Source organism: Tamandua tetradactyla, chromosome 3 (assembly GCF_023851605.1).
Source record: "Tamandua tetradactyla isolate mTamTet1 chromosome 3, mTamTet1.pri, whole genome shotgun sequence".
Lineage (NCBI taxonomy): Eukaryota > Metazoa > Chordata > Mammalia > Pilosa > Myrmecophagidae > Tamandua > Tamandua tetradactyla.
Window position 1 is genome coordinate 118,152,212 of NC_135329.1, and position 27,803 is coordinate 118,180,014.

Genomic DNA, 27,803 nt, shown 5'->3' on the forward strand with positions numbered 1-27,803 from the left:
CTTTTCCTCATCTCTGTCCCTCTTCCCAAAGATTTTTCTATTCTACATGTTGAGAGTCATAAAGGAAAAAGCCCTGAATTTGAAGTAATTAAAACTGGTTTCTCCTCCTGGTTCTCCTGCTAACTACCTGTAACATTGTTTGAGCTTAGCCTCTCTCAGTTTTAGTTTCCTATCATGTAAAATATCAGGATTAAGTTACCTCATTGATATGGCCTGCAGTCATAAATTTAGCAAATCTTGTGTGTTTGATCCCAAATTTCTATAAATTAAAGTAGAAACTCATAAAAATCTCAAAATTTACATAAATATGTATCTAAAGAAAGGTAGAACAATCTATATCTTTAAAATTGATACATCTGTCCTTACTTCCTTTTTAACAGGGCCAAGTAAATAAATACCAGAAGCCAAGAACGCAGAATATTTTCATCAGTCCATAGAATCCTGTCTAATTCCATGAAACAAAGAAGAGTGGCCCCTTTGGCAAATGGCCACAGAGGATGTCAACAAAATTTTTGAGGCAAGCAATGAAATATTTGTGTTATGAATTTTCTATTATATTATGAATTATAATGAAGCGAGTAGAATTTCCCTGGGTTTTAATGAAAACTATAAAATGTTCTTTCATGTGACAGTTTGTAGAAGGATGGCTCTCTCTGTCTCTCTGTCTCTGTTTCTCCCCTCCCCCTTCCCTTCTTTCTTGCCTTTTTTTTTTTTAAGCACTGTTGTATGTCAGAAATTATATTAAACTGCCTTTACCCTTACCTGGAGTGTTACATAATATCAAGCTACAAAATTAATTCCTTAAATATAAAATAAGAGTTTAAATAACATATGAAGTACCCATATTTGAAAACAATGCCTTTTGTAACCATCTTGGACATATAAGGGACATTAGAATCATTTTCTACATAGCTTAGAATTATCAATAAGATTTATGAATTTTTTTTAGTTAAAGTAATTCCAACATTTTTTGTCCCCAATCTTTGGTGACCATTCGAAAATACCCAAAATCTTGGAAAGCCGTCCCTCTTCATCCCTTACAGCTTACATTTTGTGAGGAGCCTGTATCACAAGATTTCACTGAACTGTTCATTTCATGGCAGCTCCTGTTGTTCTGGAAGAACAGTCAGGCAAAGATTTTGGACCACAGCTCCATCTTCAAAATTGAAATTCACTATAATTGTATTTTCAAAGTGTTTGAATATACAAACAGACACTCTAGATATTCTCAGAAATTGTTTTTTTCATTAATTAAAGAAAAGAAAAAGAAATTAACCCAACATTTAGAAATCATTCCATTCTACATATGCCAATCAGTAATTCTTAACATCATCACATAGATGCATGATCATCATTTATTCTCAGAAATTTTAATTTAGTGTTAATTCAACTCATAGGCCTGCAGTCATTGAGCAAACTTGTCTGCATTTTAAGTCATACATAGAGGAATGTTTTCTAAGTAGCAGAGGCCATAAATATTTTAAAAGCCCCGTGTAGAGCTTCTGAGTTTTCTTTCAGTAACTAGAGTCAGAATTAATTCTTGCTTTTGTTAAAAGAAAATTTCATCTAATTACATTCAAATTATTCCATAACCTTTTGGACAGCAAATCCTCATCACCAGAGAAAAAGCAGCTGTGTTGCCTTTGTCTCACAGTTAGAACAATAGCATTATTATGCAGTCACTCTGCTTTACAGAACCATGAACTGGTTATCCACTGGCTACCTTCTGGCGGAGACACAACTAAACCTTTTTTGAACTACTTATAACGTATGTCTTCTGTTTGTAAGGATCTTCAAAGGAATGGATTCCATTGCTTCCTTTAGCAAACCGCTCTAGTGTAACAGCTCTCAGGAGCAGGAAATTCCTTTTTATAAACCTTTCCACACTGTTTCTAAACAGTGTTTCTAAAACACTGTTTTCCCAGTTGCCCTTTAATCATGATTTAAATCTTTTCTTAATTTGATGTACTACCAAGTGCTTTTTGGTTTTGTTTGTTTGTTTGTTTTGAATTTTTTTTTTTTTTTTTTTTTTTTTTTTTTTTGGCATAGGCAATCTCCAGGAATCAAACCCAGGTCTCTGGCTTGCTTTTTTTTTTTTTTAATGCTAGAAATTGGCCATTGCTACATTAGTGGAAATAGTTCCCATAAACCACACTTCTCCATAAGCAACCTACCGTCATATTTTCTTTTTAACTCATCACATATCCTATCTTATTTTAATCTTTAGGTATTCTTTAACTACAGCAACATATCTCAGTTAAAGTTATATTTTTCCATATTTATCTTAAAAACCAGCCCTTTGTTTCATTTTTTTATGACCACATTGTTAATAAGCCACAGAAATCTGCAATTCTAATCAAAAGTGCTGACCATTTCATTTGTTTACCATATTTTGGGATTATTTGGAAGCGATAGTGATAAAAGCGTTTAATAGTTAGAAGGGCAATTGGAACATAGCAGATATGGTTTACAAGAATATAAATTCACAGAATAGATTAAGACTGATTAACCACAACTGTGCCACACATGGACTGTGACCTTGCACTAACTATTGATTCCTTTTGACTCCCAATTTGTACATCTTTAAAATTTGGTTGCTAATAATAATAATAATAATGTAATTGTGAGGATTCCATGAGATAAGTAAAAGGTACTTTGCAATTGCCTAGCACATGATTCAGTAAACTTAAGATGTAGTTATTTTCACAGAATTACTTTTTTCCTTAAGTAAGCGGAGCTCTTGCCAAAGAAATAATTAATTTGTTCATTATTCTCAGCAAATTTCTTATATAGTACGTCTGTTGTACTGCTACAAATTTTCTTCACCTCAAAGTTTAAAGTTCAAGTATGAGTATGAAAATGAAATTTATCCAGAAATCTTTACTTAAAGCTATTATACTAATGGTCATTAACTTTTTAGACTCATGAAAGCTGTATGCATTCCATATTTTGCCAGAAATTTTAAGGTTTTCATGGAGTTACTGCCCATTCTAAAATTTTATCTTTACATCACTCACTATTATTTGGAGAAGTATTCCATTTACAAGGTAGGGTAATTTGAAGAATTTTCTTGTTGGGATTAAATATCATTTATGTATATATTCATCAGATGTATATTTAGTCTGAAAAACCGATTTACTATTTCTACTAGAAAAAGTTAACAGGCAGTTTTACTCATCCTTTTTTTTTTAACTGAGAACAGACTTAGGAAAGAAAAAGGGATTTTAAAAAGAGAATTTTCTTCTCCTAGGCAGGAGATTATTTCACTTATGACAAGACATGGTCTATGTGCAGTGTTCATGTTTTACTTATGAATACCTGCCAGCTCTGTTGCTTTAACATAGTTTCTTATTCATTTCATCATTGACTGTTTTTTTTAAATTATCAAGCAATAGCTATCATCAGTTTGTTTGTTTACTTGAGATCAGTCAGAAGTCAAATATAGGATTACAAATAATAGTGTTATCATCAAAGACTTGTGTTATATTGCATGCATCAACAGATGAGATGCCCTGAAGACTTGAGAGTATAGCATTTACATTTGTAAATGTACTGGTGGTTATACTTCATAAATGAACTGACTCCATTTTTCCTTTACTATACTTGGCTTAAACCACGCTACTTTTCATTTTCTTGAATAAGAAATTCACTTTAAATTGAAATTGAGATTCAAAAAAACCCATGCACTTCCCCCTGAAAAAAATCAACAAATGGTACTGTATTTATGGGATAGTCACATGGAAAAAGAATGAAATGTGACCCCCACTAAACAGCATACAAAGAAAAAATTTGAAATTGAGAAAAAATGTTGACCTTTTGAAATAAACACAGCCATTATATATGTATTTTTAACATTAATTCTGCTTATTCTAATAAAACTCATTACAGTGAAGATTCCTTCTAATATGTAATGTGGTATCCATTATATAAATAATCAGTACATTTTTGTCATTATATCTTCTTTATGTTTATCTCCTGTACATTTAGTTGATTTTCACAGATTTCTTATGCAGTGAAAACTTACAAAGTTTGTACAGTCTTATTTTAGCACTTCAGGAAAAAGATATACTCTATGTTTTCTTCACTTTGAGTTTTTAAAGGAAAAGAAAGATTATGATTGTTGTATATTTGCATTCTTGCAACTTGAAACACAGAGAATGTTCAGAATGCACTTTTCCTTTCAGGTAAAGCCTGCTACACATACATATTCTTTTCAAATTGTTTATTAAATTAGTGAACAAAGTTAAAGCAAGCAGGCCGGTCACAGTGGCTCAGAAAGCAGAGTTCTCGCACCATGCCGGAGACCTGGGTTCAATTCCTGGTGCCTGCCCATGAGGAAAAAAAAAAAGGTTAAAACAACCCCCTCTGCTTGTAGACAACATCCAGAAATAGAGCTATTGAAAGATACGGCAATTCTGAAACTAACTCAGTTATACACTTTTCACGTTAGCTACTTTTCTTAAATTTTGGTATGAAAAAACAAAGAAAAACAGGAGCTAGAGTTTGTAGCACTGTAAAGTAGAAGCTGAAAAACTTTGCTTTATATTTTTAGGTCATTTTTCAAATAAAGTTTAAAACTTTGGAAAAGTGCATTAAGTACATGGTTATATGAGCAATTAACTATATTTAAGGAATGGGATTTAATTTTCCAAACTGTTTGTTAGGTTACTATGGCTGTGGTTCTCCACCTTGACTGTGCTTCAGAATAACCTTAGGAGCTTTTTAAAAATATAGATGTTTAGCTCTCTATCTATTAGTTAATCTTAATTCTGCTAATTAGCCATATGTAATAGTTATCCAGCTGGGATTACAAATATCTCAAAATGGGTTGTTCAAACAAAAGAAATTTATTGGCTCATGATTTTGAGGCTAGGGGAAGTCAAAAATTAAGGCATCAGCAGGAGGATTCTTTTTCCCTGAAGTCTGTGACAATATGGGGCTGTCTTATGATCCTTGGCATTTCTGTCACATGGCAATGCACATGGCTGCATCTTCTCCCTTCTCTTCTGGGTTCCTTTGATTTCCAGCTTCTTCTCCAGATGCTTCCAGTAAAAGGATTAAGTTACACCTTCATTCATTTGGGCCACACCTTAATGAAAAATAGCATCTTCAAATGGTCCAGTTTACAATGGGTTCATACCCTCAGGAATGGATTAAAGTTAAGAACATGTGTTTTTCTTGGGTACCTAATTCAGACTATAAAACTGTTTAACTATGAATATATTAAGTCACAAAATCAGAATCTTTGGATATGAGGACAATACTAGAATAGTGGGCTTTGGGGATAAGAATTAGCCTTACAACAACTGGAAATAAAATGCTTACTTAGAAATGCTGATCTATTTAGATGAACTTTAAACTGAAAAATAAGGTGAGAAAATTAGAGAGACTAATAAGCAAAACAACAAGAGCCATATAGTATAGAAAGGCTTGGTAACATTTAAGGAAATACCCATTATTATTGGTGAAATGCCTGGGAAAAGCATTATGAATTGTACTTTTGCCCACAAATGTCTGCGTTCCAAAGCCAAGGGAAAGTCTGAAACTATAATAGACTAACTCGTTAAGGTAGAGGGTTTAATCTTCGTGGGGTTTTTCACAGTAAGATTGAATAGCCATTTGCTGGGAGTATGATGGTAGTAGATGTATTGGCGATTACGGTAGGCCTGGGGTGGTTTATGGGAACAGATTAGAAAACCTTCAAGATCTTACCACCTTTCACATGCTATTTGTAAATAATTAACAGTCTCTTTTTTTGCATTCATTTATTCACGTATTTTTGAACATGTGTACCAGGCATCATACTGGAAGATAAAATTTATGGATATGTACAAAAATAAATGAACTGGGTTCTAATAATTTCTGCAGTACAGTGTCACAGAGGTAATTAAATGAAATAATTATATGTGAAAATATATGTTTTAGTTATTCCTATTACCATTTAGAAGCTAAGGGAAATCTATGAAATAGGAATTCCATTATACTTAACTATTCAGAAAGGTACTGTGTCATGATCACTAGAGAAGGTGTCATCTTGATCCTGGAAAAAATTCTTGAAATCCTAAATTACCCTGCCAAAATGTAAGACTCAGATTCAGATGTTAATTATTGCCATTGCTCCATTACCTCCATGCTTCTTTAGTGAACAGAGTTGCGTTTGATGTAGCAATTGCTTGCTAGTAACCAGAATCTTGAGGGGAAAGGCCAGTTTCTTGGAAGAAAAATGCTGAGGGTACAGAAGCAGCAGCAATAAGAGAAAAGCTAAATGTGATGAGCCTTGGAGGATAGGACATGATTGATTCCATAGTCCCAGAAGGAGTGAGAGAAAAGGAATTCCTAGAGAAAACTTCTGACCTGAAAGAATTGAAATTAAAGCAGCAATAATTATTTTCTCTTTTTTTGCTGCATAATTCAGAAGCAATTTAATACAAGCAATAGGAATATAAGCTCACAAATAAATTGAGCTACTTTTATTTATTTAACTCCCTTACTCTAGAGTTTTACTGCTTTTAGAGTTTTACTGGATTTTAGTGAGTCACTTCCGTTTTCGAAATGATTTAACCCTTTACTAGAATTTAATATGCAATTGTATTAGTTTGAAAGCTGTTGGAATACGATATGCTAGAACTGAAATGGCTTTTAAAAGGGGAAATTTAATATATTACAAGTTTACAGTTCTAAGGAAGTGAAAGTATCCAAATTAAGGCACCAACAAAAGTAACTTTCACTCAAGAAAGACCGATAATGTCTGCCAGCTGGATAGTGACGTGGCTGCCATCTGCTGGTCCCTTGCTCCTGGGCTCCATTGCTTTCAACCTCCGTTCCTGTGGGGGTTCCTCACTTTGCTTCTCTGTGGCTGGCTTTCATCTCTTGGCTTCCCTTGGCTCTCTCTCCAGATTCTGGCTTGCTTAACATCTCATGGCCATATCTGCTGAGCTTCTAGCATCTCCAGACATCTGTGTCTATGTTCTCCAGGTGTCCGCATCTGTGTCAGCTCTGCTCTGAAGTTTCTCTTTGCTCCTAGGTTTCTGTTGTTTCTGTTGGCTCTGTCATTACTGGCTCTCGCCAATATGTTTCCTCTTTTAGAAGATTCCAATATATTAAGACCCACCTGAAATGGGTGGAGGCACATCTTCATCTAATCAAAAGTTCACACCAACAATAGAGTGTGTCACATCTCTGTGGAAATAATCTAATCGAAAGATTCCAACCTACAGTATTGAATCCGTATTAAAAGAAATGGTTGCTCCCACAAAAGTAGATCAGGATTACAACATGGCTTTTCTGGGGTACATAATACTTTCAAACCAGCCCAGCAATATAGTCAGTAAGAAAAGAGAGGGACCACAAAACTGAGATGATACCAATTCCATCAATCAGCATATGACTGATGGGGTTCTTCAGAAATATGTTTTGTGTTAGTTTATGGTTTTGAATTATGAAAACAGTATATACTCATGTTTTTTAAAGTCGAACAACAAATAATACAGAAAAGTGTAAAATAAAAAGACAAATATGTCTGAAGTCCTATTCCTAGTTCCCACAGGTAGCTTTTTTGTGAGTGTGTGTTTCAAAAATTTTCTGGTCATATGTGAGTTGTTTGCATACTTATGCATACATACATACATACATACACTTTTTAATACTTTCTTTCACACAAATATAACTGGTCTGTTTTTCATTGCTAATGATCTTTTCAATATTTACCTCTTTATTATGTCTTAAAGTTCTTTGTATACTAATAACATGTGGCTTTTTTCATGTATTTCAAATATTTTTCATAATTTAATTTACCCTTTAACTCAATTTATGAAGTTTTATTTTCCCATACTGAAATTTTTAATTTTGGCTCAGTCAAATTATCAGGTCTTTTCATTTATGGCTTCTGGGGTTCTGTCCAAGATTATAAGATATAAAACACTATTTTTTCTACCCCCCCCACAAAGACTTAATTTTTATGTATAAATCCTTAAGTCACCTGCAGTTTAGTTAGTATCACCTTAACTTTTATTGAATGCTGTATCTTTTCTCACTGGTTTAAAGTGTCATCTTTGTCATACTTAAAAAATATATTTTGTGTATTGAATTGTATCTCAGTATTCTCCATTAGATATTTTCTGCTTCTCTCTTCCTTCTCTAGAACTAAACTCTTTCATTCTTATATCGCTACAGTATTTTTAATATCAAGAAAGGCTTGTTCCCTCTGCACTCTTCTTTTTTCAAAATATTTATATATTCTCACATGCGTTTTACCAAATGAACTTCAGTAGCATTTTTCAAATTAATAAGAAAATGCTATTCATATTTTTAAATGGAATCTCATTAAAGTAATAGGTTAATTTAGGCAAAAATGGTATCCTTAGAGTATTGATTATGTCTATAATAAAAAACAAAAGAATATGTCTTGCATATATCTATTTTTATTTATTCTGAGTTATTTTATTTCCATACTATTCTTAGTAAATGGATGTGTTTCTAGGTTTTGTTTTCTAACTGGACAAGGTTTATATAAATATAGGAGAACTATACATGTATTAGAACTACTAATTTTATAACTAGTTACCTTTCTAAATTCCTATTTTTTCCTCAATTTTTCCATTAGTTTTCTTGGGTCTTTCAAGTATTCATTCGTTTCATCATGAAAATAAAGGTATAATTGCCTTTTCCTTTCTAGTATATCCCCTATGTCTTTCTCTTTTCTAATTAGTTAGTACATATAGAACGGTATTAAATATGATAGTTTTTCATTTTCTGGGCCAGAAATATTCTTACTTTGCCACTACAGATAAGACTCAAAACTTAGCAATTTGTTGTCTCCGAATGAGGTGAAACAGGTATGTGAAAATTATAAAATTCTAAAATAAGTGAAATAAATAACCATGGATAATTGAATTCCTAGATTTATATGAACTAATTGTCTGATGCCAAAATTATACAGTATCTATTTTCTGTTGGTACCTTAAGATTTTCTCTTTCGTTGATCTCCAGCAATTTAGTATGATGAGCCTAAATATAGAAAGTTTGCTGAGCTCCTTCAATCTAAAAGTTGAAATTTTTTTCACCATATGAGGAATTTTGTGCATTACTTCTTTTCTTTTTTTCCTGTTCCATTCTCTCTCTTCTCTGAAACTCCAAATACAATATTATCTCATGGGTACATAGGTCACTTAGTCTATGTTCTTTTTTTCCCCCAATCTATCTGAGCTTTCATTATGATGACCTTTTCCTTTTTGCCCTTGATAATATTTATAATAACTGCCTTAGAGTACGTGCAGGGTCATCTCAGAATCTGTTCTATTGACCCCGTTTTCTGTGGACTTAGATCACATTTTCTTTTTTCTTCACATATCTGGGAAATTTTTATTGTATACTAGATGTCAATGATACATTTTTATAAACTATGGATTCTGTTTATCTTCCTCTGAAGATTACTGACTTTTTTTCTAAGAGACAATTAAATCCCTAACTATTCACCTTTATCTAGAGAAGTCAAGGTTTTGTTTTATTATCGTGGGTCTGTTTTGGTTTTGCCCGTAATATTAGATTGAATCCTTTAGTACTGGAACATAAACTTTACTTCTAAAATATGGATTTTTATGGAAAGTTTGATGAGTTCACCATGCTGATTTAATCTGGTGGGACTCAAACTCCAAACTTTTTGTCTCATGCGTTGGGCAGCAGCAGAAATCCAAGTTTCAGCTTTCCAGCTATTAATCTTCCCTGGACTCACTGGAGTCTTCCCAATGCTTATATAGTTCAGAGGTCAACCAAGGTGCAAGTATATATGCAAACTTTGGAACTCCCCCTTCTCCATCTTCTTCCTTCCTGAAAATCCAGTACCTAAATTTTCATCCACTCTGTCAGCCCTGAACTCTGGCCTCAGATACCTCAAGCTAAGACCCTGGCTTTCTGCTTAAAAGAAAAGCCGTATCCACATGGATCTTGCCCAGTTATTTTCTCCTCTTACAAGGGCCTCTTTCTGCCTTCTTTGGTCATTCACCAATACCTTGAAATAGTTGTTTTTTGTGTGTTTGTTTTAACATTTTTTCACAGTTTAAAATTGTTATCAGTAAAAGAGTTAATCTGATTCAACTTACTTCACTGTACCAGAATTGCCATTCCTATTTTTTGTTTTGTTTTTCAGTTCTTCATAATTATTATTTGACTTCATGATCAGTGTACAGTCTGATTCCTAGCTCTGACACTTATTAGTACATTACTTAAAGTATCTGATCTCCAGTGTCTTTATACATAACGTAGAAATAATATATACTTCCAGATGTTTATTTTGAATATTAATTGTGAAAATACATGTAAAGCAAGTGTCATAGGGCCTAGAACTTAGTTGGCACTCAACAAATGTTACTGCCCTTTATCATTATAATTGTTCTGTAAGGTTGGAAGGTCATATATTGCAACATGGACTAATTTACACAAGATCTTACTACTAGATACCAGAAGTACAGAGAAATTTATTCTGCAAAATGATTTTATGCCTCCTAGAGACTCTAGATTCAGTTATTATCCAATTTCATATAAGAAAGAGAAATTACCTGATTATGATTCAAAGGAGGAATAGCAAAACAGGGATGGGTATCAGCAAGGCAATGTTGTCAGTGATCTGGCCAACATCCTATTCTCTTCTGGGTGCACTTAAGAGCCAGCCAACTGTCTGCTATTCAGGAGAAACGTTTTTAGGTTTTTTTTTTCTTTCTTTCTCCTTTCAAAGAAGAATGAAACTATGAATTTTCTGATTCTAGAGCCAGACAGAATATTCAGTGGAAATTATCAGGCCCAGTAATAAAAAATAACATTTGGGTATATTGTCAGTACTGAGTATAATAAAAAAATAATAAAATAAAGCAGGATGTTATAGCTTATTTTATTCTCAGAGTTTCCTTGTAAGAAAAATGAATGATTTGTACATGGGCAAACACATAATTTCAGAAATTGGTTGTTGAATGAGCTTTTCTATGAATAGTAATATCTGTGTCTATTCTGTCATGTTATGAATGTGTTTGTATGTGTTATTTCTTGTTTTATTTAAACAATGCATAGGATTTTGTGTGATTTTCAAAAATATTTTGCTATAGTAGAAGCAACTGAATTATTCAAAGATAAAAGGGAAACTGGTTGTGGTTGCATCCTCTCTCTCTCTCAATAAGCATTATTACAGTTACTGTTCACATTTATGCCTGTCCAAATAGAAACCCATCAATAATGTAAACTTAGGACAAATTCTAATCTTTAATGCTTAGCACGAATCATCACATTTCTTTTTTCCAGCGAGAAAAATGCTCAGTAACATGTGAGATTAATATCTGCCCTTTCAAATGATTTTATTTTTATCTAGACTAAGAGGCAAAATACAAAGTCAGGAGAGGAAATAAAATCATTCCTGTCAGGATGTGGTTTCCTTTTTGTTTTTCAAATAATTCTTATATAATCATACATTTCTGTATTCATTATAATGGCTGTGAGAAAAAACAAAAATTATTAGTTATCCTTTTCAAAACAGGATCTTTTATAAATGTGCAATCACATGCACTAAATTGGATTATAGGGGAAGCCCATGGTATAAAAAGAATGTTACTTATGGTTATAATACAAAAAAAGCAAACTAAACCTGTTTGCATAGAACCATGAAATTTATCAGGATAGATTTTATATTTGTTTCCATGAAAATTTAGCAATTTCATTAAAACTTAAAAGTAAATAAAATATTTAAAATATTAAAACTTTGTTTTTGGCATTTTTTATTTGGCATTTTTTACAGTTGTAGGATAATTGCACAGAAGATTTGAAATTAAAGTCTCTATTTAATCATCTAAGGAAAATTAGTTTAGCTTATACTTACTGTTGTATTTCATCCAATGTTTATTAAGAAGTTCTTGCAAGCAAAGCACTTTGCTAGGCATTTTTAGGGAATGAAAAAACATGAGGCAGGCCATGGTGGCTCAACAAGCAGATTTCTTGCCTGTCATGCCAGAGACCTGGGTTTGATTCCCAGTGCCTGCCCATGCAAAAAAAAAAGAGGAATGTGACCCTACCCTGCCTCAAAATATTAATATCGTAGGACAAACAGAAGAACAACTTAGCACTCATGGATATGAACAGAGTGTATTTCCCATTCTTAAGGTTCCAAAGAAGAATGTTGCTGTGCCCCACTTTAATCACCCAAGTAACCTTTAAGTGAGCCTTGTATGGAACCTGGAGCATATTAGGTATTCAATAAATGTTGCAAGAATGGATGGATATTCTTTCATGCCCGGAATTGGCGAGCAGGCTGGATGTAGTGCTTGTGTGTATTTGTGTTTTAATTATTTCTTTAGTTATAACAATTGTTTTAGTATTATATTTAATTTTTCTGAATTCTACCATCTTTGTGAGGTTACTTACCAAAAAAAATTACTTCTTTACAGTTTCTTCATCTGTAAAATGTGGTAGTAGTAATACCTACTTCATAAGTTTGTCATGAAGATTAAATGAGATAATGTATGTTAAGTCTGTGTTACAGTGGCTCTAATAGTGGAAGTATTCAACAAATGACAAAATATTTTTATAATTACTATTCCTACTAGTTTACTAATGAGGTAGGGGAAAGTACTTCATTATTAAACAGACGTAATTAGACCGTAACGATGACTTTGCATGTGTATAAGTAACAGATTTTTACTACAAATGGGAAATACCTCATTTAATGTACATTATTTGATGTAATGGAAAATATGAGTTATAAATAAAAATAAATTCATTATTTACTTTGTATTTGATCATTTTGTCTTTGCACAGTGAAAACTCAAGTGATTACTTAGAAATTATTATTTATTAGTTCATTCATTTGTTTATTCAAGAAATATTTATTGAGTGTCTGTTATTTGCCAGGTATGGTGATGGGTTCTGGAGATGTAGCAGTGAACACATTTGATAAAGTCCTACCCTCAAGAAGTTTCCGAGTAATTGAAATTCTAGTTCATTTTTAAAAGACCTGAATTTGCAAGTCCAGCCTTTCAGAGGTGTTCACAGGTGGCTAACACTGTCCTAAACACTGTGCTTAAGATTTAAAGGGCAGCTGTCATATGAATGAGGTTTCTTTTTGTGACTCTATAAGTCAATCAGGACAGACTTAGTCAGATTTATTTTAGTTATAGTATAACTCACTTTCCTGAAAGTTATATGTAATTTTTCTCCTCTGTCATTTTAAAGGAAAGATCAATTTTAGAGAATGCTTTACAAAATTATAAGGGCCTAGGTACAAATGAATATCAAAGTTATGTCTGAAAGGTACATCATCCCAATTGGATCTAACTCATTTTCACTATTCTGATTTAAGTAGGAATAATTAAATTTCTCTCCCCATTTTCTGAGTATGAGAAAACCTGTGGCCTTGGACTGGTACATAAGTTCACAATATTTAGTTTGGAGCTCTTCTTCTTTCTTCCACACCATTAATCATTCTATTGTCAACTAGAAATGAAAGAGCTTTGTTGATTGATGAAAAGGCTACAGGTCCTTGCTTTATCTTGCATCATCTGTACATGAGATGCAACTACTTTTGAGAGAGAAAGAGCATGTTAATCTTTTGCATTTTTGTTTCAAGTTTAAGTTGTCAGTAGGAGAATTTGGACAAATTTGCTTGTTGGATATGGTGCAGATGATAAAACTTATCTCATTGTTAAATGATTTGGGTTTAAAAATGAGAATGAAGGTTTAGAAAGCATGAAATTTGAGGTTAGCTGTAGTTTGTATTGACAGGAAGAGAGATGATTAATTATTACAACTAATAACATTTGATTGGTTATTTTCTAAGTGCTATATGCTTTACATAGATCATCAGTAACCCCTAACAGTAACTCAGCATGCTAGGAATCACTATGCTGTATAATATATGAATTGATACGGTCTCAGAACTTTAAGGGACTTGTCCAAGGACTCTTGAATTAGTCAATTGCAAGCCAAAATTCGAACCCAGGTTTATGTGGATCTGAAGCTTACATTCATTATATCAAATTGCCTATCATTTGAATACTAGAATATAGAAGTGGAGGAGTGAAAATATATATGCATCATTGAATTCCCTATTGTGGCCTTAATATTTTTCCACTCTTATTTTTTATTCATGTATGTGAATAATTATGCAAGTATTTAAAAAGTCAGATAATATTGAGTGTATCCTCTTTAGTAATCTACCTACAGATAACTACATTTAATTTTTGCCCTGCTATTTAGCCACCTATTTCTAAATAATATGTTTTTTACTGCTGTTTCTGAGTTTGCCAATTGTGGGTATTGTTTGTAAGTGAAATTGTAATTTTTCTATTGTTGTGGATTATGACAGCACACTTGTACCACCTGGTACCCTCTGTCACTCCATCCTTCCAATATAGTTAGTTAAACCAAAAATAAGTGTTTACCTTATTAATATTATGTAGATATTGTTCACAGCAAAAAGCAAGTACTATGCCATAATTACATGTGCTTTCTTGTATGGCTTTTGTATTGCTTTGAGTTTTTCTCTCATTCTCTATGTTATGAGGTTTTTATAATTAGAAAGAGATTTTATTTCCACCTATTCCGCTTTTCTCATATCTACCAGTATTCTTTGAAATAATTCCATTTATTCTTTGAATAAATGTTGATTTTTATCCATTTAGTATCTTTGTTAAATTTTGGAGCAGATTTCCGTTTCTCAACTGCTTAAAATTAATACCATTCAGTGGGTTGACTCAAACAACAGGAATTTATTGGCTCGTGGGTTTTGTTTTGTTATTTGATTGTTTTTTTATGAATCTCTAGGTACTTTCTTTAAATGCAATTTTATTGAGATATATTCACAAATACCCATCCAAAGTATACAATCAGTAGCTTAGAGAATCATCATATAGTTGTGCATTCATCACCACAATAAATTGTAAAGCATTTTCATTATTCCAAGAAAAAATAAAATGAAAATAAAAAAACACCAAAACATGCGATACCCCTTTACCCCCCCACACACACTATTTATTTATTTCTTTGTCTTTATCACTCATCTGCCCATATACTGGGTAAAGAGAGTATCAGTCACAAGGTTTTCACAATCACATGGTCACAAGCTATATAGTTACACAATCATTAAGAATCCAGTCTACTGGATTGCACTTCCACAGTTTTAGGTATTGCCTTCTAGTTATTCTAATACACTAGAAACTAAAAAGGAATATCTATGTAATGCATAAAAATAGCCTCCAGAATGAACTCTCAACTCTATTTAAAATCTCTTAGCCAGTGAAACTTTGTTTTGTTTCATTTCTTTTACCCAAGAAGGCTTTCCCAATCCCACGATGCCAGACCCAGGCTCATCCCTGGGATGTACCACATTGCCAGGGAAGCCCCTGGGAGTCATGACCCGTATAGTGGGAGGGTTGAAGAGTTGGCTTAGAGAGACAGAGACCACATCTGAGCAACAAATGAGGCTTTCTGGGGGTGACTCTAAGGCATAATTATAAGTAGGCTTAGCTTCTCCTTTGCAGGAATAAGTTTCTTAAGGGCAAGCCCCAAGATTGAGGACTTGGCATATTAAATTGGGAGTCCTTAATGCTTGCAGGAATATCAGGAATTCCCCAGGTGGGGATGTATAATATTTCCACATTTTCCCCCAGTCCCTCAAGGTTCCAAGCAACTATGTTGTTTGAATAAACTGACCATACAGGGTAAATTAGATAGTGTGTACAGAAAACATAAGTTTTGTACTACATAAATATCTCTTCTTTGATCTCACTCAGGAGTTGAAGTTTTAAACTATAGTCAGTATTATCCATTACCTTAATGATGTATTCTGATTTACCTTCTTCTTAACCAAGTCCATTTCATTCATATCACTAATTGAAGTCTGATCTCCATTTCAGCTTCTTTAACAGTACAGTTGCCTTTGCTATATGGAATAATGCTGTCTTTCAGAGAAGCAGAACTCTAACTCTGAATATCAGGTGTCACACAGATACCCAAAGTTCCAAGGAACTACCAGGTTATACACAAAGAGTTTAGTATCTCAGAATTTAGAAATAACAGTTAAAATGCAGGAATAGCTATGACTGCTATAAGAGTTTACAATCTAGGAACCTTTACAAGTCTTATTGAACATTTTGTACACCTTAATTGTCCATTGCCCAATCTCTGCCCATGTTCTATTACTGGCTTATGATTTTGAGACTAGAAGAAGTCCACAATCTAGGAATCTAGGTGTCAACAAGGTGATGGTTTTTCCCCAAGGACTTTGGCATTCTGGCACTGTATATTGTCCTTGGCTTTTTTGTCACATGACAACGTATATAGTAATGTCTTCTCCCTAAACCTTGGGGTTCTTTTGACTTCCAGCTTCTTCTTTTGTTTTTTTCTATATATCTGAATTTCATTCTGCCTATAAAGGACTCCAGTAATCCAGATTAAGTTGGGCCATACCTTAACTAAAGTACCATCTTCAAGATATTCTATTTACAGTGGGTCTGTAACCACCAGAATATGGACTAAGACCAAGAACATGTCAAACTGAGGTTGACAATCCCGTCTACCACATCATACCTGCCAGAAATTCATTTTAATTCTTAAAGAGTCTATGCCCTTGTTTCTAATCATTTTCCAAAATCCACAGCTAAAATATCTTTTAATGAAATGAAAAAGCTTTAAAAAAAAAAAAAAAAGATCTACAACCTTCTCACAAGAAATAAATTCTTTGGTATGAGAAGTATTTTAATCAGTATTTACTTTTGATAAATTATCATGGCTTTTCAGCACATCTTTTTTTAAAAAATAAGTGTAACCACTATTTTCTGTGTCAATCAAAATCCAAAAGATTGCAGATGGTAGAAGTCAATAACTGTTCATTTAGTACCTCAGAAGAGCCCAGGAAATGCGCATAGCCAGAGAAGTTGGTAGCCCAAAGCCAGTTAGAATAGTGGTTCCTTTAACAAGTGTAACAGCTACTTGAAATCTATTTAGTGACATTTGAAATTAAAACTTACACAGCATACTGAGAATATTTCATACATGATATACCTGATGACTTTTTAAATTCAAAATCTGTTGATCATGGAATTTTATAAGAGAGAAATGACAATGTCAAACTTTGAAAATATTCAATGTTGAATCTACTTTTTATTAATAAATAATGTAAGTAAAATGTGATATGTAAACATTGCATGTTTAATAAAAAGTAAAATATACTTTCAGAATGTCTTTCAAGAAGTAGGATTCTAAATTGAAGGAAAGAAAGAAATTCAAGATTTATAAGACAATCTGTTTTCTTTTGAAAATATTCATGTGGTAGATAATTACAGACTTGTTATTTTTTTTTAACCATACTAAACAACAGTAGCAGAATGTGAGTAGCTATACTACTATTCCTGTAAAAATAAGAAATATATGTCATGTGAGAGCAAACTATTGACAGTGTTTTTTCCTTATAATTAAGTGGAGATGGGTGGAAGAGCTGTGACTTTTACTTTTATATTCCCATATTATTTCAAAATTTTAAAAAAGAATATGCATTACTTTTTCAAACCAGAAAAAAAGGAATAGAGATATTTTAAAGGAAATAAGGTAAAGGATAGTGTTGTAATTTGCTAAAGCTGCTGGAATGTAATATACCAGGAATGGATTGGCTTCTTTTTAGGGGAGGATGGGAATTGGCTTTTACAATGGGAGTTTATTCACTTGCAAATTTACAGTTCTAAGACCATGAAAACTTCTAAATTTAATGCATCAATTAGGGCAATATCTTCTCTGAAGAAAGGCTGCCAGCATCTGGGACACCGCTGTCACATGGAAAAGTACATGACCAGCATCTGTTGGTCCTTCTTTCCTGGGTTTCTTTGCTTCCAACCTCTGGCTTCAGTGGCTTCTCCTCTCAGCTCTTCAGGGGCTTTTCCTCTCCAAACTTCTCTGGATATTTCTCTCTGAGCTTTCTTAATTTCATCTCACTTAAAGGACTCCAGTAAAAGGTTTAAGACCCACCTTCAATGAGCTGGGTCACAACTGCAATGGGTTTCTACCCACAAGGATGGATTAAAAGAACCTGACCTTTTCTGGGGTACGTAACAGCTCCAGCTACCGGAGATACACAAAGTAAAGGAAAACTAAAATTTAACTTTCATGTCTAGAAGTATGGTAAACTAGATATCTTAACATCTCATGGTAAACAAATAAAAATTATGTGAAAATTATAAAAATAGTGTTTACATGCAACTATAGTCTGGAAAGATGGTATGAATACTAAGAAGCTAAAAGAAATGAATCAAACTGAATAAAAGTAGGGTCCAGAGAGTAAACCTTAAGGTTATTTGCTGGCACCTGGTAAACCCTGGGCTAGGGTTTTCTCATGCCCTCATGTTGAAAGAGGCAATGTCCACAGCTCACCCAACTAGAGAAGTGTAAACATAAGAGCACTTATCATAGACTCACAAATCTTTACACATTAACTATAAGCATTCATAATAATGTCAACCCACCACCTCTCAGGGCATTGCAAGGAAAATTGATGATTCAAACCTTGACGCTGAGTGTAGGAGAAAATCTCCTTAATCGTTTGTAACTACAAACTGGTCTTGTGGATTTGCTACCAAAATTTATATATTAAAAAAAAAAAAAAAAAAAAAAGAAAGCCAAGAATGTAAAATGGTCCCAAGCTTAAGGCTCCAATAAATATCTGGCAGAAGCAAGCACAAATCCTCTGTAAAAGAACTTACCTTTAATATAGGACTCAGAAATTTCCCACAGGTAAAACTCTAAAATATGTTTACAATAAAAAATTACAAAACATGGCATTTTGAATGAGCATCAGCAACAATATTCAGAAGAATTAAACTCACAAATATTTTGGATATTGAAATTACCAAACAGAATATTAAATAATAAATATTCTGTTTAAATGAAGAAATAAAAGGGATTAGGGGAAGTGTGGGGAGACTTCTCCTACCAATTATGAAGATTTGGTTTAAAACTTTATCAAGTTTTACTATATATTTAAAAATATATAGTATAGTGGAAAGATAGATAAATTGATCAGTAGAACAAAATAGAGAGCCCAGAAAATATCCATGTATGTGGAGGATATGTATATAACAAAACTGGCATCAGAATAAGTGTTGACTTTTCAATAAATAGTATTGCATTTGCAGATTATCCATATGGGAAAAAAAATTGACCCCTATTTTTAAGCATATGCAAAGATCAATTCAAGGTGGAATGAAACCTTAAATATGAAAGGCAGAACTGTAAAATTTTAAGAGAATATCCTAAGAGCAGGGAAAATTTTGCTGTACAAAATGAAAAAGCCATTAAGGAAATAATTACAATTGTGATCTCTTTTCCCCTTAAAAAACTGTCTTAAAAATAATGAAAAGACAAGTTACAAACTGGAGAATATATTTTCAATGCATGTAACTGAGAGAATTATTACAAATCAATTCGAAAAAGACTATCTAGTAGAAAAATGTGTAAAAGACCTCATATCTTAATCTTCTTTTGCTTTCAAATGACTCTTATTTCTGATTCAACCTCTCACTCCACCTGCCCACTCATGTAAAAGGGAAAATTGTACTACCTGTATGCCTCAGTTATAGTGTTAGAAAAAAAGTTTCAAGAAGAAAATTAAAATTAGGACATTGAATATGTTACCCTTGAGCTGATAAACTCCCATATCTTTCTCTACCCCTACCCGATTCATTGTATTCTTCACTTGTCTTCTGACCTTTGACCCAATCATTATATTACATTCATTCTTCTGTAATAGCAAGAAGGTATTATAATATCTATTTCAGAGCTACTACTGACATGATTCATATAAATGTAACATTTTTGAGTTCACAAATCTTTTAAATTTGTGACTTTTTAACTGTGAATTTTATGGGCGGTATTATTACTTAGCCTACCACTTTTTCCCTGCTTTCTGTCATCCTCTAAATCTGTGTCTCGGGAACAATTCTGTGCACCCAAAGGAACATTTGATGATATCCAGAGACATTTGTGTGTCATTACAGGATCAGGGGTATGCTGTGAGGCCAGACATGCTGCTACAAGAACTACAATACACAGGTAGCCCTCTGCAACAAACAAGTATCTGGTGCAAAATGTCAGTAGTGTCATAGTTGAAGAATCCTACTTATAACTGCCTTTCTAGCTATTTTCTTATCAAGCTGGTCTTCTATATTTGACTCCTCTCACATATCCGCTCTTTTAGACCCACTTATCTTTCTAATGTTCTCAAATCTGCTACTTAAGTTAGCATAAGTACTTAAGTTTAAGATACACCTTTTTCTCCACTGGAACCCACAAAATAGTACAAGAATTGGATAATGGATTGGCAGAAATATTGAAGACTACTAGGACTTTGCTGTACTTCTACATCGGCAGATTATAGAATTTAGGCAAATTCATGGAATAGGTTAAAAAGTTCCACTAGACAGTGATCCTGCCTTGTTTTTCATTCCTAGAATCTGAAAGAAGAAAAATTTATTGGGTGACTGGTGATTTGTACCAGTCATTATACTGTGCTGGTGCTTTCAGAGACTTAGCTCATTAATTCTCACAACTCTAAGAAATCTTCTAACTCACATTCAGTGTTCTTTCTACTGCCTGCCCTCCCCCCGCCCCTTTATTACTTACAGCATACCTGTTTCTTTTCTTATTTTAATGGGATTTTATTGAGATATATTCACCCACCATACAATCCATCCAAAGTGTTTTCTTAAGGCCTTATATATATACCTAGATAAGAGTGAGGTTTTTAATGTATCCTATTCTCTTGGCCTTCCTTCATTCTTCACCCTGACGCAATTCAGGTTGCCTAGTATAGTGCAGTGGAAATAAAAAGTATGTAACGAATGTCTTAAAAAAGAAAAGAGGGGCCACAGATAGGTGCAGGGAGGAAAGGTAGGCCCTCTTCAGAGCAGTGTAAGAAGCCTGCCAGAACAGTTTTTTTCAAAACAAAAAGGTTGTTTTCACTATAAATAGAAACTTTTCACTCAAGAAACACTATACTTCAGAATCCCTTATTCCTTGATGTATTTGAATAATTTATTTCACTGATTTTTTCATGTGTTTTTCATTGAGGTTATGTGTCATGATAAGAAAGGAAAAGTAAGAATTTCCATACATTATGGATATAGTTGTGATTTTCCATTTTCTTAATCATCAAATAAAACCTGGTTGGTCTTCATTTGAGAGTATTTTTGGTTTTAATGTTTGGATGACCATCTTGAAAATGATAAAAAGGTATATGAAAATGTACAATACGTGTTCATAATATTAAAGAAGCTGTCAATAATTTACTACACAGAATAGCTAGATGTAGAGTGACTCATAAATTTATTTAAAGCATACATTTTACATAATTTCTACTTTAACTTAAAATACCTGTTGCTCATTTTTGAAGTTATTCCTTCATATTTTAAAGTGCCAAATTCTGCATATTTAGTTTAAAATTGAGTACATGTTAATATTCAATACATGTTCACATATTCACCAATTAATGCAAGTACTGATTTACCCCTTACATTTTACTTCTGTATGTCAAAAAGAGCAGGTTGTTTTAAGAGGAGAATGAAGTAATCAAAATCCTTGACAACTCCCTACCTTACTGTCATTGATGAGATATTCCTTGACATCTAATATAAAATAATAGTTGTACTAGATAAAGTAGTACATTTAGAAGTTATGTAAATGATCTAGCTAAAGATGATCCTGAGCCAAGTGTGTTAATTTTTGTACCCCTACCCCTGCCCCCTGCCAGAGAGAGTTTGGAAATGTGTAGAACTATTTTTGCTGTCAAAAATAGCAAAATAGTGAGATTGGAGGGAAATCCAATCACTGCCAACCAAACTATTGCTATTTATTTGGAAGAGTCTGGGAATGCTAAATTTCCTCCCAAATAACAGATATTTTTCCCATCCAGAATTTCAGAGGTTACCCCATTAAGAAACACTGAAAGATACTGATTCATAATCTGGTTATGAATTTGTGTAAAGTACTAGATATCTTTATGGGGAATCGCTGAGAGTTAGAGCATCTCCAAGGCACAATCTTTAAACTTAAGAAACATCCCATCCATGAAGATTTTAGTGGCAGAATGAAGTTCACACATGTCACCATGGCATCATGGTATTTAAAAAATGTATCCAAAACTGTTGTTAGATACATTTTTTAATAAACTTTTTTTTATTGTGAAGTACAACATATATACAAAAAAGCAATAAATTTCCAAGTGCATTTTTTTTTTTTACATGGGCAGGCACCAGGAATTGAACCCAGGTCCTCTGGCATGGCAGGCAAGCATTCTTGCCTGCTGAGCCACCGTGGCCCACCCTCCAAGTGCATTTTAACAAGCAGTTATAGAAAAGATTTTAAAGTTTGGTATGAGTTACAATTCCTTGATTTTTCATTTTTTCTTCTGGAGACCAACAGAAATATCAATATAATGATCCAACAGTCATACTTATTTGTTAAATCCCATCTTCTCTGTTATACACCTCCTCCTCTTTGAAAAACATATATACATAAAAGCAATAAATTTCAAACTACAATGAAACAGTTAGTTGTAGAACAGATTTCAGAATTTGATATGGGTTTACAATTCCACAATTTTAGATTTTTATCTCTAGCTGCTCTAAGGTACTGGAAACTAAAAGCAATATCAGTATGATTCAACACTCATACTCATTTGTAAAACCCGACCTTCTCTGTAAACGCCACCATCACGTTTGATCTTTCTTCTACTCTTTAAGGGTATTTGGGCTATGCCCATCCTAACTTTTTCAAGTTGGAAAGAGTTGCCGATAACATGGGTTAGGGGGATGGAACTAGTTAATATTCTGGAGAGACTGGCCCCTCTAGGTTTCAGGATTTATCTGTTCCAGGGACCCTTCTGGAGGTTGTAGGTTTCTGGAAAGTTACCCTAGTGCATGGAACCTTTGTGGAGTCTTATATAATGCCCTAGGTATTCTTTAGGATTGGCAGGGATGGTTTTGGTTGGGATTTGGCAAGTTATTATAGGTAGCAACATCTAACTGAATCATGTGTACGAGTGACCTCCAGTATAGCCTCTCGTTTCTATTTGAACTCTCAAATAGAACTCTCTCAGCCACTGATACCTTATTTGTTATACTTCTTTTCCCCCTTTTTGTCAGGATGGCATTGTTGATCCCATGCCACCAGGGAGACTTTCACCCCGGGATGTCATGTCCCACATAGGGGAGAGGACAGTGGCTTCTCACTTGCAGAATTGGGCTTAGAGAGAAAGAGGCCACGTCTGAGCCACAAAAGAGGTCCTCCATAGGTAAATCTTAGCCATACCTATAGGTAGGCTAAGCTTCTCCACTATATACATAAACTTCACAAGAGCAAGCTGTTAGATGTACTTGTTGATTCTAGTGTTGACCCTTCAGAAGAAGGCCCAGAAATGGAAATGGTGACTCAGTCTTTAAAGAGATTTTGGTAGTTCAGGTTCTGAATTTCAGCACTGTCAATGGGCTTTTATAAGGTAAAAAGGCTCACCTGATGACCTGATACTTCATACTAAAGGTCAAAATAAAAAGTCTGAGAGTAGGAAATTGTCATACCATCATCTTCACCACAGACTAAGAAATTGCTGCAGGGAATTGGCATATATTAATCACCTACTCTAAGCGTGCTAGGCATGGGGAAAGGGATATATATTCATTTATTTGTAATAAAATTTTGCTGTGGTGTAAAGGCAGTAGGAAAACTACTGGGGGATATATAGCTCTTGCAGTCAAGGAATGTCCAATGAAGCAGAGAAATAGTCAGTGGTAACTACACATGATAAATGCTGTGATATGGAATGCACAGCAGGTATGGTAGGAGCATATACATCTTTTCATTCCTTGGAAAATTGAGAGATCAGAGGATGCACCATCTAAAGTAAGTCTCTTTATAAAATTTAATAATTTTTTTTAAAAGCCTATGTTACAGTTTCTGTTGGGGTTGATAGAAAAGTTTTAGTTATGATTGGTGATGTAAGTAGCACAACACTGAGAACATAATTAACAGCACTGAATTATATTTGAATGTGGTTAAAAGGGGAAATTTTAGATTGTATATATGTTATTAAAGTAATTTTAAAAAATTAAAAACACAAAAAGCATGGGACTGTATGGTGCAGTAAAACCTATTATAAGCAATGAGCTATAGTTAATAGTACAGTTATAAAAATTTTCTTTCATGAGTTGTAACAAATGTACCACCTAATGCAAGGTCTTAATAATAGAGTGGTATATGTGAACTCTCTGTTATGTATGATTTTTCTGTGAACCTACAAGTTCTCTAATTAAAACAATCAATGCTAGCCTTGTATTTGATACACTATAACGTGTGTATTTTCATATATATTGTATTCCCAAAAACAGCCTAATAAAATTGAAATTCCATAGGGGGGGAACCTAATGTGGTACACATGATTATTCCTTTTTATAAGTGAGGAAACTGAGGTAAAGAGAGGTTATGTAACCTGCATAAAGCCATATAATATTAGCAATGTTTATTTGGCTTTTACTATCATGTAATCCTCACAACTACCCTATAATATAGACACTTTTATCATTTCAAGTTTTCAATTAAGAAAACTGAAACCGTACAGGGTTAAGTAATTTGTCCAAGGTCATAACACTAACCAAAGCAAGGGATTTGAACCAAGTCACATATATGTAGTGTCTGTGTGGTTAATCACCATACCGTATACTCTGCTTCCTAGTTGATCATTAAACCTGGCTCAAAACTCAACAATCAGACTCCAGAACCCCTGTTAATTGACAGAACTTTTTTGGCATTTTAGAAAGATTGTTTTGAAAATAGTAAAAGCAATGGATTCAAGAGAGATAGAACTGGAGGCAGGAAGACCGAATGGAGAAAAGCATGAATGCTAGTCTTGTCTGGCGTAGTGGCAGCTAATGTGTAGGAAAGTATACAGCTTAGGAAAATCTGTAAATAATGGAACATGGACTATGAAGGCAGTAGGAAGGTCAGGGATCACTACAGGGCTTTTGGTTCAACTGAGTGTATGAGATGTTGATAGATACATTGGGATGGGATTACAGGAGGGAGAAAGTTGAGATTTTCATTCTCTAAATTTCGTGTTTGAAATGCCAAAGGAAGATGTCCCAAAGATAGCGGCATTTGTGAATCTGGAGCTCAGGAGAAAGATTTGGACTGGGAAAAGGAAAAAGGAGCAAGTAGAGAAATATAAGATTGGCAAGCCTTTTTAAAGACAGTTAAGTATTTAGATCAAAATATATCATGGTGTGTGTGGGGTGGGAGGAGGTAGAAAGAGAGAAGAAATTTTAGAAGGCATGGGGAGGGAGGATGAAAGATGTGAATACCCAAAGTTAATATATCTTTCTTTGTTTGCCTGCTCAGTATCAGCCAATTTTGTGTGCTGATTTATATATTCAGAAGGAAGGAGAATTGAAAAAGCTGAGAATGGTAGATTGATTTACATTAGGAAGGTGGAGGGAGGAAATAATCAAAACTGAAAGATTGGAGGAAGGGGTGTATTGGAGAAAAGATTTATATTGGGTGGAGCTTGGAGAAAGGGTTCAAGGAAAACTTGGGAGCATAAGATAAAATTCTGGAATCACTAATCTGCTGTGATTTGTGAAAGGAAAAAAGAATTTTTAAGATTTGCTATGCATTAGCAATGCAGCCCTACATTAGTGCTTCTTCAGAGTTCAGTAAAAATTTAAATCGTTTTTCGCTTTTCAATACTTTTTGGATATAGACTGCTGCTTTCTTTGTTTTGTCAGAACACAGCATTAGATAGAGCCTGGTCATAAGACAGCCTGAATTTATATGTAAATTCTCATACTAGATATGAGTAATCCAGCAACTCATAACTAGTGCTGAAGAAAGCAGATATTTGTATTTATTCATAGAAGTTTGGTAGTCTGATGAGATAGCGTTGATAATATTGGCAAGTGGTGTACAAAGTAACAAGAGATTTCAAAGTGCAGCTGTAATGTGAGTCATGGAACAAGGAAGGAGAGTTAGGATAAATATGTAATATATGAATTTTAACATGATCTCATTGAATCCTCAACATAATTTACAAATGAAGAAATCAAGGTTGAGAGGGGTTGGGTGTATTGTCCAAGGTCACACACTAGTAAATACTATAGCTGGTATTCAAGTTTGGTCTGTCTGACTTCAAAGCCCATCTTTGTAATACATTTTTTAATTCTCTAGAAAAATAGTGCTAATATAAGAAATGCAAGTGCATTTTATTGGTGATAATTGTTAAACCATTCACCATTTAGGATTTTAGGTTATAATCAAGAGAAGCCATATTTAACTAAAGCAGAAAATGAATTTTTTATTTTTAATTTATCATAGAGTTCATGGATTCTAAAGGGAAACTGGAGAATCAAGCTTAAGAAACTGGTAGAAACCAATGAAAGCAAAGCCTAGCCAATACCATACCATAGGAAAATTGTTTCAGAAGCTGCTGCTGGTATAGTTTCCACTGTACACTTTATCATGATACTCATTGTACTTTGGTATTGTAACGTGGCTATAGCTTCAATGAGTAATCACTCGTTTTTCTACATCTCTGCATTACTCTCACAGAATTCAGAATCCTGGGAGGAAGCATTAGTTTGGCTGAACCTGGGTCACATGATGCTCATTAGGAGCCAAGGAATCTTCTTCAGATTCCAACTGAAGAAGATAAAGGGTAACCATCAACAAATGTCATTTGCACACACAAACACAGACAAATGCAGTTAAATATTTGATATTACTTCCTAATGCCAGAATTTTTGTTAAATTTGATAACTGCACGTTATTAGAATTCTGTTTAAGTTTTTTTGCTACCAAAAGCATGCTATAGTAGAAGAGTAAAAAAAAATGTTAGAGGTAAGGAAAAAAAAAAACTTTGTTAATCACAATACCTGATGATAAACGCAACATTTTTGCGTATATTCTTCCAGATTTTGTTCAATGTATGAAAATAAACTTTTTAACCAAAATGGAAAGATACCATACGTTGTACTGTGATCATTTTTTTGAAGTTCACAATTTATCTTAAACATTTATCTGTGACAACTTTACAGGTTTTCTCACTGTAAGTATGTATCAAAATTGTTCACATATCATTGAAACGTTAAGCTATTTACATTTTTTTACATCATAAAAGTGGGATTTCATTTCTTTCATTTCCTTCCTCTCATGGAGATTACTTACATTCTAGTGGGTATATGAAATGATAGGCCAGTTGAGGGGAGGCAATCTGGGGACAGGGAAGAAAAAGAAGTATTTGTTTGAAGAGAAGGGAGGAAATAATAGAAGTAGGAAGACCAAGTAAGAGGATAATTCAGATGGTGACTTTGATTTGGGTAGAGAGGGAAAGAAGTGTTTCAGGAAAAGATGGAAGGCTTTTCTCTTTTGATTTTAATATCCAAATCAAACAAAGATGTTATAAGAAAGAAAAATAATATATCAGTCACATAGAAAACTTTGATGCAAAAATCCTAAATAAAATATTAGCAAATGCAAGTGAGTAATGTTTGTGTATGTTGGTCTCTCCTGACCATAAAGGGTTTATCTGAGGAATTCAAGACTGGCTCAACCTTTCGTTTTATTTTGTTTTTTAAATCTATTAATGTAATCTAACTACATTAAGCAAAGTAAAGTAGAAAAAACATATTATCTCCAAAGGTTCAGAAAAAGAATTAAAAAAAAAAATCCAACAATCATTATGAGTAAAATTCTTAATACACTAGGAACAGAAGGAAAAATTCTAACCTGATGAAAAGATATCT

The 27,803-nt window shown here is 33.5% G+C and overlaps 1 protein-coding gene across 15 annotated transcripts in view; it reads left to right on the plus strand.

Annotated features, from left to right (window-relative positions):
- MBD5 (methyl-CpG binding domain protein 5) overlaps positions 1–27,803 on the plus strand; it is a 524,034-nt gene that overhangs the window by 296,098 nt on the left and 200,133 nt on the right. For all 15 annotated transcript variants that reach the window (XM_077153719.1, XM_077153722.1, XM_077153715.1 and 12 more), the window contains one exon: positions 381–517. The gene's annotated coding sequence lies outside the window, so the exon portion shown is untranslated. The remainder of the gene's footprint in view (positions 1–380; positions 518–27,803) is intronic.